The sequence below is a fragment of the Ochotona princeps genome, chromosome 29 (genome assembly GCF_030435755.1).
Source record: "Ochotona princeps isolate mOchPri1 chromosome 29, mOchPri1.hap1, whole genome shotgun sequence".
Taxonomy (NCBI): Eukaryota; Metazoa; Chordata; class Mammalia; order Lagomorpha; family Ochotonidae; genus Ochotona; species Ochotona princeps.
Genome location: NC_080860.1, coordinates 5,925,532 through 5,938,971, shown reverse-complemented (window position 1 = coordinate 5,938,971; position 13,440 = coordinate 5,925,532). Strand labels below are relative to the sequence as shown.

At 52.4% G+C, this 13,440-nt stretch overlaps 1 protein-coding gene across 1 annotated transcript in view; it reads right to left on the bottom strand.

Annotated features, from left to right (window-relative positions):
- Positions 1-13,440, bottom strand: part of RPH3A (rabphilin 3A) — a 142,770-nt gene that overhangs the window by 55,323 nt on the left and 74,007 nt on the right. The window contains exon 3 of the mRNA XM_058656636.1: positions 7,859-7,981. The gene's annotated coding sequence lies outside the window, so the exon portion shown is untranslated. The remainder of the gene's footprint in view (positions 1-7,858; positions 7,982-13,440) is intronic.

Here is a 13,440-nt window from a genome sequence, read left to right as displayed (position 1 = left end):
GGTTCAGGACACATCCAGCATGTGGGAACAGAGACCAGAAGCTGGGGGCCTCCAATGCCCCCTTCCTACTCCGAGGTCTATAGAGAGAGTATTGCCAGCTGGCCACACATCCTGGTCAGAGCAGGTGGCATCTGCTTGGATCCACCTGCAAACACTCAGAGCCCGCCCTTCCCCCCCACCCCAGTGGGGCCCCTCAGGTCCCAAGTCAGCAAATCGACTCTGCCAGGACCTGGTTCTAGAGCCTAGCCCACTCAACAGTCCTGGGAAAAGGGAGCTAAGTTCCTTCATCTGTAAGCCGGAAGGAGTCAGTCCCACTCTGCTTTCAAGGGCTGCTATGAGACAACACTGAGTACAGAAGCCCTTGAAAGAGCCCCTCGGCTCTCTACAGTGATCCACAGCAAAGGCTTCTATAGCTTGCCACGTACTGGACACAATCTCAAGTGCTTATCAAGAAGGGGCTTCCAAAAGCTCATGGATTACACGTACTACAAAGAACTAGGCACAGGCTTCAAAACAAGTCTACTGAAATAACACTTGTCTTTGAATTCCATTTCCCATGAACTTCTGGAATGACATACAAACTTGGGTAACTTTACAACAACTCTACAGGGGAGATACTATTATAAGATCACCCTCATTCTACAAGTGAGAAAATGAGGCCAAATAAACCAGGTCACTTGTCCGAGGTCACCAGCTAGCAGGTGGCACAGGTGGCCATTCCCAGCAAGCAGCCTGGAGGCAGTTATACTCAAAATCACTGGGCACGCGACCTCCTGCTGGCCAGTGCTTCCAGTCTGTTCCTGGGATGAAAACTGAACCTTTGAACCCAGACCAGAAGGAGCTAGGGACCAGAAGGAAGTATTTAGTTGACCCTTACAGCAATTCCAAATGGCACGTACAGTGGGGATGAAGGTCCCATTCCAGAGGGAGGAAGAGAGAGGCCAGAGGGGTTGATTTCCTTTCTATGAAGATTTGACATGCAAAGTTCTGGGTATTTCTGTATCTACTCCTTGCTGATTGTGTGACTCTAGGGAACAGAGGTCTCATGCACCCTTCATGTTCTCATCTAAAAACTAGGGGTGCTGTTAATGCCTCCTTCCCCAGGCTTGGTGGGGATGAAGTGAGGGTCCCTGAGTAACAGCAAGCACAGGACTGAGCCCTTGCATACCCTTGGTCAGCGTCTATGGAGTTTTATTCTTGGAGTTTTATTCTGCATGTCAGGGGCTGAGGAATCCAGGACAGAAACTCAATCTAGTCATGGCATCTGTGAGGTGGGCGAGCCATGGAGAGTGCTCCTCTTGAGCAGGTCAATTCAAGTTCAGCCCAGCCCCTGTCTTCTCCCTCTACCTCCTCCCTGGTCAACCATGAGATCCTCCCACACTTGCCGTGACTGGCCCCCACCAGATGCTGGACCATTAGGCTGCAGGACCCAACCTCGCCTTCCCCCAAGAAGCTCCTCCAGGATATTTTAAAGATGAACACAGAAGGTTTAAATGTGCAACTCAAAACAAACAAACAAACAAGCAAACAGATAGAGCCTCAGAACAGAGAACCCTGGAGTCAGGGTTTAGCCTCACGGTTAAGATGCTGGCTATGCATAGTGGAATGCCTGGGTTTGACCCCCCAGCTTTCCAGGAGGCAGCAGAAATGGTTCAAGGAGTGGCAGGGAGGCCCCTGTCATCCACACAGGACAGCTTGGATGGAGCTCCTGACTCCCAGATTCAGCCTGGTCCAGCTTCAGCTACTGTGGGCTTTTGTGGAGTAAACCAGCAGGTGGGAGCATGCATTCACGCTCTCTCTGTCTCTTTCCCTCTTTGCCTGCTCTTGCAAATAAATACATAAATCACTTTGTAAAAATCTTGAGTGAGCACATAAAAGCCAAAGACCTGGAGATCCACAGCACATCACTTACACAGACTAAAATGTCTTCTTTTGATGGTGCAGCTAGCAACAAGAGAGACATCTGGGAACAGCACAAAATCAGCTTGTCTGTGAAGGGAGGGAGGTGGGGAAGCGGGGACGGGACAAAAGGAAACACATAATGGGAATCTGAGATGTCCGTAGGCAGCAAGGGCGATCCAGGAAGAATTGTGCAGCTCTCAGTTTCCTTTGCGTTATCGCCCAAGGCCAGGCCCCTCCTGGGCGCCAGTCACCTGTCCCGAAGCACTCACCCCCTGCACAGATCACACATGTCCAGAGCCATCTGCAGGTGGGGAGCTGAACATAGGCCAGCTGTAGGGGCTGCCCTGGCCAGATGCACCCTTCCGAGAGGAAAAGAGAAAATCTAAAGAATGGCAGTGGGTCCCTTCGGACAGGCAAGACTGAGGCACGCCACGGGCTCTCCGGGCTGCACCCCATGGATCCGGGCGGGTACCTGCCTACCCTGCTCGATGCTGCCTCTCTGCCAGGCTAGGCTGGCCAGCTTCCAGTACAACAGGTGGGACTCTAACACGTAGAAGGGAGGCTGCGGAGCCAGGAGAGGGCGCCCTCTCACACAAGGCCCCTGTGTGCAAACTTTGAAAGACCTCAGCCTGCCAGGGCTCTGCTGCATCCTGTCCTGTTCCATGCCAACAAGTGACTCTAGCCACTGGGCTTGGGGAGAATCTCTGGGCTGCCACCTTTGACTCTAGAAACAGGAAGACCCAGCCTTTTCTCCAGCACAGGGCCTGGCATTTCCCCGTGGTGCCCGCCAAAGCCCCTGTGTATGTTCCCATGATCTCAACTTGCTGCTCCAAGAAACAGGGGACCACACACCTGCTTCATGACAGCCTCTCCCATTAAAACTCCAAGAAAGCCTCTCGCCTCTCTCTCTCAGCAGCCCCAGCACGCCGCCCGCCCTCAGTGGCTGGCATCCCAAGCAGCTTACATAATCAGTTTCCTGCCGAATGCTGCCTCCATTCACCAGTCACCGCCTATCACTGTGTAAGTGCGTGAAAGGGAGAAAGGGAAGGAGGAGAGGAAGAAGCAATGGAAAGGAAAAGGCACATGAATAAACTCACTGGGTAGATGATATTGACAGGTAAGAAGTGCACTCCCTGTCCAACTAAATCCCTCCCAAACCCAACATCGTGATGTTGCTGTCAGGTGGGCTTCCTGTCATTGATGAACTGGCGGGGATTTGGCCAAAGCCCCATGGCTTTCCAGCGTACATCCTCTTGTTGCTAGCAGGATGACTCCAGGAGAGTCTGTGAGAGCTCTGTTACAATGAGAATCAAGCATGCATTAAATCCTTATGGCTGACAGCAAGACTACGACTTCTAGGAAACTGCGGTGACAGGGCAGGCAGCAGCCCAGTGCCTGGCACTGCTGCCTCCTCCATCGCCCCAAGCTGCTTGGGCAGCAGAGCTGGGGTAAAAAGAAACCAGCTTCCTGTCCCTGACACCTCACAGGTCTGGCCTGACTGGAGGGCTCAGCGGCACCTTGTTGGTGGAACAACCAGGGATCCCAGAAGAAGCAGTGATCCCTGGAGTTTTCCCAGAGGTGTTAGCACTGAGGGGGACCATGGAGTCCCTCTTTGGAGCACTCCTCTCCAATAGATTTCAATCTGTGGACAGCCACTGACTTATCTCTAGAGGGGACTGTGTGTCTGTTACCACTGCCTTCACAACGCCCACCGTGGCGCAGGCATGGTGTTCATTAAGTGCACTATGTATGAATAAACAGCAACGAACGCTCTGGCAGGAGGGGAGGAAGCAGGTGGGAGAGACCAAGTCCTCTCCAACCTTCCACCAATGACTCATCAGAATCAGCAAACACTGAGTGCCTACTGCATGCAGGCCTTGGGCTGGACCACGCTCCAGAAGCAACCCCCCAGACTGACTGTCCACTGGTCATCTGTGATTTCAGTCACTTGGCAGGCCCTTGCTGAACACCAGCCGTGTGCTGACTCTGACCCCTAAATAGTAACAGCCCAGCCTTGCCCTGCAGCCCCTCAGGAGGGCCCTGGCAGGGGCAACACTTCCCGGGGAGAGAAGCCGCAGCCAGGACTTCTTGGAGAAAATCCACAGCTCGGTGCTCAGAGGTTGAGATGAGTCAGCAAAAACCTCCCAGTCCCTGGGAGCAGGAAGCAAAGGTTCCGGCCAGGCAGCGGGCAGGCTTCCTCCTAACCCCCGTCCTCCAGGACTGCCTGCCACCATGCTGGCTGCCCTGTGACTTGTCAGGAGCCATTCCAGCTTGTGGGAAAGGGGACATTACACCCGATTCACAGATGGAAAAACCAAGGCCCAGGGACCTGCAGCACTTGCACGAAGATCCCAGTAGGAGGTAAGTGGGAAAGGATGCCTCCATTCTACAAGCCTCATCCTCTCTCCCCTGGGCCTTACAGCTGCACAACTGCCCTGGGGGGTGTGCCTTCCTCTCTATCACCCCAATTCTGATTGGGGCAACCCCATAATTCCCAGCGTTGCTAACGCTCCTTACAGGGTGCCACATTTCACGCCCCACAGGCGTCAACTCCTAAGATTCTCACGGCTTTATCATCATCCCCATTTTATGGCTAGGAAAAGCGAGGCCCAGAGAAGTGAAACAATGCAACCAGAAAGTGCCACCGCCACAGGAGCTACTGATGTTTTCAGAGCCCATGCGCTTGCCCTGGATCCTGTGCTACCTAACATACCTGATCAAAGAGCCTGAGGCCCAGAGAGGCTGGGGACCTTGCCTGAAGTCACACAGAATTCACATTCAGGCCTTGCTGACCCCAGGGCCCCATCTGCAGCCCCTGGGTGAGAGGCACATGGGTGGAGAGCAGGACAAAGGGGCGCCCCACCCCCTGCAGCTGCTGCACCTCCTGGACAGCTGTGAGTAATTGAAGCTCGTCGGCTCTGGCCCACCACTACTGGGTCCCGGATTTATTTTTATCTCAGGTTATAGCCACAGCTTTTCTCAGAAATAAACCATGCTGTCTTCTTGGTGCCTTCCCATCAGCCCCAGAATCTTGCGCAGTTATGACCAGCTCCCCACGCCACGCGGACAGAGAGCCGGCCACAGGTCCCTGAGTTGCAGACAGGTTTGCTAGGAAGCTACCAACTCTTTGGGGTCCTCACCCAGACAGGGAAAAGCTTAAATCTAGAGCACTGTCATGGTCCACAAGGGATACCACTCCTCAGCCCCCTACCTCACACTTCCTGTCCAGAGCACCTGTGCTTTTGGGAACACAGCCTGGGCCTCTGGGGACAGGGCTGGTGGCAGAGCAGGCTACAGGACTGGCTACCCAGGCCACCTTTTGGGATCATAGGATCTCTGGTCACTACCAGTGAGAAAGGAAGTGCCCATACTTATCCTTCAACTGAGCTTCCCCATACCAACAGGGCTTGGAGAGCAGCATCTCAAGTCCCTGCCCCCAGAATCCTAGAGTGGGGGGGGCGGCAGGGAAGGGGCCATGGCGGGGGGTCCTGGCAGGAGTGCCAGGCCCATGCCTTGGTCTTTGTGATGGAAGACCCAGCGGCTGCTGAGCGACCATGTGCTGGGTAGTCTTGGGCAAGTTTCTCTCCCTCTCTGGGCAACTCGTCTGGGAGGAGACGAACTTGATTAGAAGCGCTGGACTTGGGGTATTTGGGACGTACTAGGGGACCAAGACACCGTGATATTGTATGTCTGTGAGTATTGATGCATCTTTGTATCATAGGGAGTCTCAGGGGATCCTTGCTCCTGCCCCAAGACAAGTCTTCATAGGACCTTCAAGTGATGCAAACGTGGTGTGGCTGCACAGCTGAGCCGCAAGCAGAGCAGCTCCCTCTCCAGCTGAGCAGGGATGTGGTGACCCTCATGAGGTTCTCACAAAAGACACCCCCACCGCCAGCCAGATTGAGCTGCAACAGATTCTTACTACCCAAACACAGCACTAATCGTTCCTAGAAACAGTGGCCACACGCGCGTGCACACACACACACACCCTACAATGTTGTCATAGAACTTCAGAGTTGGACAGGGCTTTGGGGTCCTCTAGGTGGGGCATAGGTGGGAAAACTGAGGCTCCAAGAGGGGTGAGTGGAGGTGAGACTGCAGCCCAGTCTCCTGATCCAAGTCTGGGGATTTTTCCAGAAGCCTCCGTGTCCCTCTCCATGGTGCACTGTAATGCACCACTTGCAATGTGATGGGGAGGAGGGAGGGCGGCCTCCTGGATTCCAGCCATCCCTTAGGAAAGAAGGCAGCAGGGCAATGTTTGGGAGGAGCCCACATCTGGACAACCTGGTCCCGGCTGCCTCAGCTGGACTGTGTGCCCTGCGTGGCTGAACCAGTTGTCAAAATAGTGAATGTATATATATATTCTCTATGGCTGAGGAGGCTGTCCTGAGGTCCCTGCGGCTCCCTTGGTAACCATCCAGGGTCTCTGCAATCCTCCTCCCAATATAGCAGTTAAAGTGTTAACACTTGATCCAGCCCAGGACCCCTAAGCCCTTCCCCTGGTCCTCTACTCTAGATTCCAAAGTGCTAACCATGGCCCATTCTGATCAGCTGGGGTTCAATGTTTTACATAGCATGTATGGCCAGATCTGCGTCTCCTTATTTGAACCAAATCTTCTCCCATTCATCATTCCTATTTGAGGTTGCCATGGTGGGGAGGGGGGTGAAGGAAGGTAAAAATGGTCTCTCAAGGTCACCCAACCAGGGAGGCCAGGAGAGAAGTCAGGGGTGGGGAGGACTCCATCTTGGTGCCCAAACACAATGACCCTCCCTATCTGCCCATCATTCTGCCTGCCCGGGTGCGTGCCCCAGGACCTTTGTATCCCCTCCTGGCTCTGGGGCTGCAGAAAATGACTGAATGGGCCCTGTTGCCATTTCAGGCTTGCCCATCTCTGGGACAGGTGTTTCATTCTTCCCACCTCCCGTAGCAAGAACCTAAAGAGGAAATCCTTGGGGGAGCAGAAGGCTGAAGTGGCCCCTGAGATCATCACCAAGATGCTAAAAATAAGGGTGCTCATTTCCAGAAAGGTAGATGTAATTAAAGCAGAAAGCAAAGAGAAATCCCCTCTGAATGGGTCTCAGATTGGCTGTAAGAGATTTCAAAATTAAATGTAAGCTTTTGGATTCAGTCCCTCTACTTCCCACTCACTAACAGGTTGGTCCAGGCTTACCCCAAATCAGCAGCCAGTAGAGAGGGGGAAGGGTGGCCTGTTCAGGAACAGGTCTGATACTGGGGCCTTGGAGCCTTCTCCAGAATTCTGACAAGCCCCATCTCTTCTCCCATGCCCACTGAGACGGAGACTCCAAGCCAGTGCCAGGCTGCACCACCCAGGTGATCCCTCACAGGTTACGCCACCTGTGAAAATAAGCTCCCTTCTGGTCTACTTGACCCCTCACTCCAAGAAAAGTGCAGCCCTTTCGTGGCTCCCAAGTCTCCCATCTCAGGAAGCTCACAACAGCCAACCCTGCAGAAATCACCACAGTTAAATAATTCAACTGTCCCTGGAAGATGGCACAATTGAAACCCTGTCCTCCCCCCAGCCCAGTGTGCCCAGGTAGGGTTTAGCCTGTGATTCTCGTGCTCAATCACTAAGTCAGCAAGCAAGGCAGGACCCTCCATCCCAGACTGGCCAGCCCCCAAAGGGTTAATTCACTCAGAAAACTGCTGGCTACTTTCAGGAGCTCTGGCTCTGAGCAGAAGCCACAGTTTTGACCTCATCGCCTAAACCAGGAGCACATTTTGCCCCCTCCTTGGGTACTGAGCCAAAACCTCATTTGGCTTTGGGGTGCTGCTCTGGTGACAAAGCACTGCAGAGTGTGGGCAAATAAATGTGGCCGTTCCCCAGAACCCCTCCCCTCCTCAAGACCCCTCACCCTACCAGCTCCTGCATGCACAACTGGGTTTCCAACATCCTTAGCCCATTTGCACATCCAAGAGGAATAATACATCACTTACCGCGGCAGCAGAAGACTGTAAGGGGAGATGAGCGAGATAAATTCTTGCCAACTCCTGCCTTGGCTGCCGGGAGGGAAAGACGCTAACTCCCAATGACTTGGTCTGAAAGCTCAGCAGAGGTGCCTGAAAGAAAATTGTTCATCTGACTCTCCTGATCCCCCAGATCAAATCAAGGCACCAATGTGCACACACACACACACACACACACACACACACACACACACACACATACAAACTCTAAATCATGCAAGACCAAGACAAAAAGAAATACCGCTGCTGAAAGAGAAGATAGTCTAGTCAGAGAGTTGATGGACGAGGCAGACGGTGGCTCTTGCAGACTGTCCTCCGCATGGACGAATGCTTATGCTCTGTGAACCTCTCTCTCTCTCTCTCTCTTTCCCCACCTCTCTCTCTCCCTGTCTCCCTATCTGCTCTCTCCCTCTCCTGTCCGCGTAGGCAACTCCGGGCTGCTGGCAGTAGACGAATCAATCGCTTCCCCAGCGCCCGATTCGGCGGTGGCAGCCACCAGTACTGCAAAATGCTGTGTGAGCACGGTGGGGGCCGTAGGGAGGGGGCAGTTTCCCAGCACAGGGGGAACCAAACCTGCCTTCCACCCGTGATGTATGTGTGCAAAGCCTAGAGAAATCCAAGGTGGTAAGCTGGGAGGGGAGGCTGGGTGCACCCGGGATCGCAGCTGGGGGGAACGGTGGCAATCGGCGGCATTGGCCGTCAGCACCGCGGACAGCGCTAAAATGCTGCCAAAGAAGTGATGGGCGGGCGTTGAACCCCAGTCGCAGAAGTTGAAGCTACCCGGAGGCAGAGCGGACAAGACTTGTCCACCTCACACAGCCAAGCCAGCGACAGCCTAGCTACCACACTTTTGTGCTAATACTGTGGCTCACTGGCTGAGCAAAGGAGCCATGCAGACTTCCTCCCCGACCCGCATTCAGACTTTTTACTGCTTCTCCAAGCTCAGAAAGGAGTTTGACCTCAGTCTGAGGGTCTGTCACTGAGGCCCCCCGGCCCCCAACTACAAAGTTAAGCCAGGCTGGTTTGTTTTCACCAACATGCCTGCAGATCTCTGACCTGTATCTTAAGCCTCTCAGAATTCCAAGCAGAACAGACAAGGCACAGGAAACAGACATTTCTGAGCAGTAGGGTGGCTTAATTGAATAATCCCTTGATACAAGGCTTTGCAGAGCCAAATTCAGCTCCTTACAATCTGGGAGAAAAAGAATTTCACGTTTCCAAGTCCCGTGTGTCAAAGGAACACAGGGAATACCATATTTCCCTACAGAGAGGAAGCGAGTGGTTAAAAACACCACCCCCACACCCGTCCCATCCTGAGCTGTTATGATGCCCTGATCTGTAACCTGTCCTCCAACTAAAATATTGTGACTGTAGGATAAAGGAATCGACAGCCAACCCAGGATGACACATGTCAGCCTTCTTTCTTCAGTATGTGGTTGGAGTGGCATGAAGCTGGGAAATTTCAGGAATTTTAAATTTGACAACTGAGGCTTAGCTAAAAGCCCCATCCCTGAAAGACACAGAACAGCTTTCTGAAATAAATGCATGCTATGAACACAGAAATAAGACCAGTAAAAAGGGGAATGTAGGAGAGGTGTGGGTTCCAGCTCTCCAGGGTCCTATTCCTGCTAAGGAAAAGGCTCCCCATTGTGAAAAGGACAGACAATCTCAGGCAGACCAGGTTCTGCTTAGAACGTCTTTCCGAGTGAAGGAGACTGCTCTCCATTGAGTACTTGCCTGTGAGGCACCCACCCCCATCACTCCACCATCTGGCCCAAGGTGACAATTCTCCCCTGAGAGCTAGAACTTAACATGCCAGGATCTTAGAGATCATCTAGAGTTTTGTGTTGGTGACACCGGTGATGGTAGCAGTGGTGGTGGTGATGGTGCTGGAAGGATTACAATGATGATGTTGGTGGGGATGACAATGGTGGCAGTGAGGGTGGTGGTAACAGCAGCTACTGGGAAGCTACTACATGCCAGCCATCCTACTAGGAACTTCACATGTATTATTTACTGAGCACTCATCTTGACCTTTGCAGAGTACTAGTAGTATCCCATTTTATAGACAAGGAACTCAAGAAATGAAATGCTCTGCTCAGCTCCATGGCAGGGGCATTGGGGGGGGGGGGCACTGCAAGTGGTAGGCAGAGGATTCAAGCCCAAGATGTTTGGGAAGACCCTATTACTTCAATCTAGTTCTCTCATTTTACAGCTGTTGAGACCAAGGACCAGAGAGGGGCAAAGACTTTCCCACAGTCAAGGAGCTAGGTCTTGGTAGTGTTGACAATGATTGCCAACCCTTCCAAACAGATGCCAACGTGTGTATTGTGTACCTCAAACAGTCCCAGGCACATAGCAAGCCCTTAGTAGCCATTTGAAGAGCAATGGACGATGCTTACAGAGGGACAAAAATCGCACGGAATGCTAGTGATGGAATTAGAACCAAGTAGTAGCCATGTTCCTACTTACAAGGAATTTCCTACCCCACCTACAGATGTTCTGGTCACCGGACACACACTCTTGCAGGGATTTCTTGTGAATTCATGTCTTCCATAGGGAAAGAAAACAGCTGCTACCGGGCAAATGTCTACACACTTACTAGGTGTTGTTCAGTTTACTACTCCAGCTACAGCAAGTGGGAACTACAGCTCCCTTGTCCTCAGACAAGAAGAGTGAGGTTCAGGCAGGCCAGGGGAAACCCCCAAGCTCCCACAGCCAGCGAGAGGTGAAGGCAAAGCTGTAAATCCCGGGTCTATCTGACTGTGAAGTCTGTGTTTTCAACACCCTGTTAGTTTTTGCTCTAACCAGGCCCCCCAGAGCCTCCCATGAAAGTGAAAAGGAGACCGGAGTTGACCCCCAGCCTGGTTTCAACTAGAACAGTTGTGCTTTCTACTGTTTTTGCATACCGGGCATATGCCCAAACCTCCGTGGAAATGAGGGCTTTGCAGCAAAATTAAAAAATAATAGTATGGTTGAAACCAGAGCTCTGCGCTCCTCCCTGGCGATCACACCATCTAGGAACTTGCCCCATGTTCTCAGGTGACCTTGTCCACTCCCGTCTCCTCTCCCTACTCACCCTCTGCAAACGCCTCCCCGTCCTCAGGGCTCCCAGAGAGCTCTTTATTCAGAGAGCCAGCTGCTGCTCTCAGCTCCAACACCTTTGTAGTACTGCAGCAGGCGCGGGCCTGGAGACCAGACTCTGCTACTTGCAGCCTTCACTCAAAAACGCAGCCTTGCACAAAAGGTTCTCTGGTTCCTGCTTGGCTCCAGCCTGGTCCTGCTGGGGACAAAGGCAGCTCATGCAGACACTTCTCCAACCCAGGCTGGGAGGTTGGGGGACCATGACGGCAACCATAGCTATGACAACAAAAGCTGCCCGCCATGCTCTGGGTGGCTCCTGTGCACCACAGTCCTGGGTTCAGAGGGTAATAATGGTTTTATTTTCAGTCCACAGACTCAGTTCCTGAAAGCAGCTAAGCCTGGGGGCAGTTGGTTCATGAGTATTGCCGGGAGTAGGAGGTTAGGGGCGGATCTGAACCAAGACCCTCTGGGTGTATAACCCTTATGCTCTATGGCATCCCTGACTGCAGAGGTCTGTCCTGTTTGCTTTGGAGGCTTGTGGGTCACAAAAACAGTGCAATAATGTCATTACTTTATTTAGTCATGTAAACATAAGGAAATTGGACACAGAGAATCCAGGTGATATGACCGAAGTAACACAGACAGGAGGGAGGAGAGCAAGGGGTACATTTGAAGGTTTTGTTCCTGGGATCCTTGGCTTGCTGTCTCCCAAGGAAGCAGGTACTGAAAGAGATCAGAAAGAACGGAGGTTGCCGTCGCATTTAGCAAGGGACGAATAACGGCCCCCAAGATGTCCACGTTCTTATCTCTAAAGGTAGACAATGTATTACATTAGGTGGAAAATGAGACAGTTAATGAGCTTATGATGAGAAGATTATTGGCAAGGGGGAAGGGGAATTCCAAGCATGGATAGGTTATCTAGGTTGAATGTTTTCATAAGGCCCTTACAAGAGACAGGCCAGAGGATGGAAGCCAGAGACAAGAGGTGATGGTGGAAGGATGGAGGGCAGTGGGCAGGGAGAGAGCAGGGAAAGAAGGGGCAGGAGAGGGATAGGTACTCCACATTGGGCTTGAAGATGGGGGGATGTCAGCTGCCTCTAGGCTCTGGGAAAGGCCAAAAAACAGATTGTCCCCCCAGAGCCTCCAGAAGGAACACAGCCCTGCTGCCAAAACCATGATTTTATGACTAAGTTTGTGGTTATTTGTTACAGAAGCAAAAGGAAACCAATAGAGTGAGTCAGCCAGGCAGCTTAACAAGGAGGAGTCCACCATTCGCTTACTGGGATCCTCCAGCAAGATAAAACAGGGCTTGGTACATACTAAGCGGCCAACATATTAGCCACTACTGCTACTACTATGATCTGCTTAAAATTATATTATTACCCTGTGCCAGATGCTAGAGATACGAGATGACTAAACCCGCACTCCTCCAAACCTGCAGGTCAAGGGGAGAAATAGGGGCAAGTGCCCAGTTACAGAACAACGTAACAAGAGCTGTAAGGGAACTGTAGAAGGCCTGGGCAGAAGGGTACTCTTCCTGCTCTGTGTGTGTGTGTGTGTGTGTGTGTGTGTGTGTGTGTGTGTGTGTGAGAGAGAGAGAGAGAGAGAGAGAGAGAGAGAGAGAGAGAGAGAGAGAGATGGGGAGGAGTGGAACGAGGCTATGTCCACAGAGACCATGAAGGCAGGGTGGAGGGTCAGCCACATGATCCGCACCTCCCCCGTCCACCCTTAGTGCTTCTCCAGCCCCACTCCGGCATTTTGCTCCAACATCTGGGGAGCATCTTCCCTCTAAGGAGATTTCTCTGCATCACACTTATGTAACCCTAACACGACTCGACAGCTACCCAGCAGGCTGGGGAGAGGGAGGCATTCACTCTCCTCTATTGGGCCAGGCAGCAAAAGCAATGGAGAGGGTTGGCACTGTGGTGAGGCCACAGACCTGGGATGTCTCCAGGCTCACCAGTAGGGGCCCAGCCTGCCTGGTAGATGACCCGGCACTACTGTACCTCCTCACACTATGTGTGCAAAACTTTGGCAGCCAGACACACCCACCAGACACCCACTTGAGCAATGAAACTCCTCCCAGGAAACAACTAGATGCATAGGCAAAGATGATCATTGCTTATAGTAATGTGACTTGGGAAGCAATCTACTTGCCTAACAACAGGAGGTCACTGAAATCAACTGTGGTGGATCCCACACCAGGGGAGAGAAAGTAGCTGTAAAGAGAAAGGATAAATCATGAAATTCAGAAGAAAATGTTTAATGCTATGGTTTGATTCCACTCCTAATGGTCCTTGGAGAGGGTGCTTAGCCTAATGGTTAGGAACATCTGTGTCAAAGGCCAGTGCAGTGATACCGCAGGTACAGCTGCCATCTGTGACACCAGTGTCCCCCTATGGGCTCCGGTTTGACTCCAGGCTGCTCTGCCTCTAATCCAGCTCCCTGCTAATGGCCTGGGAAAGCAG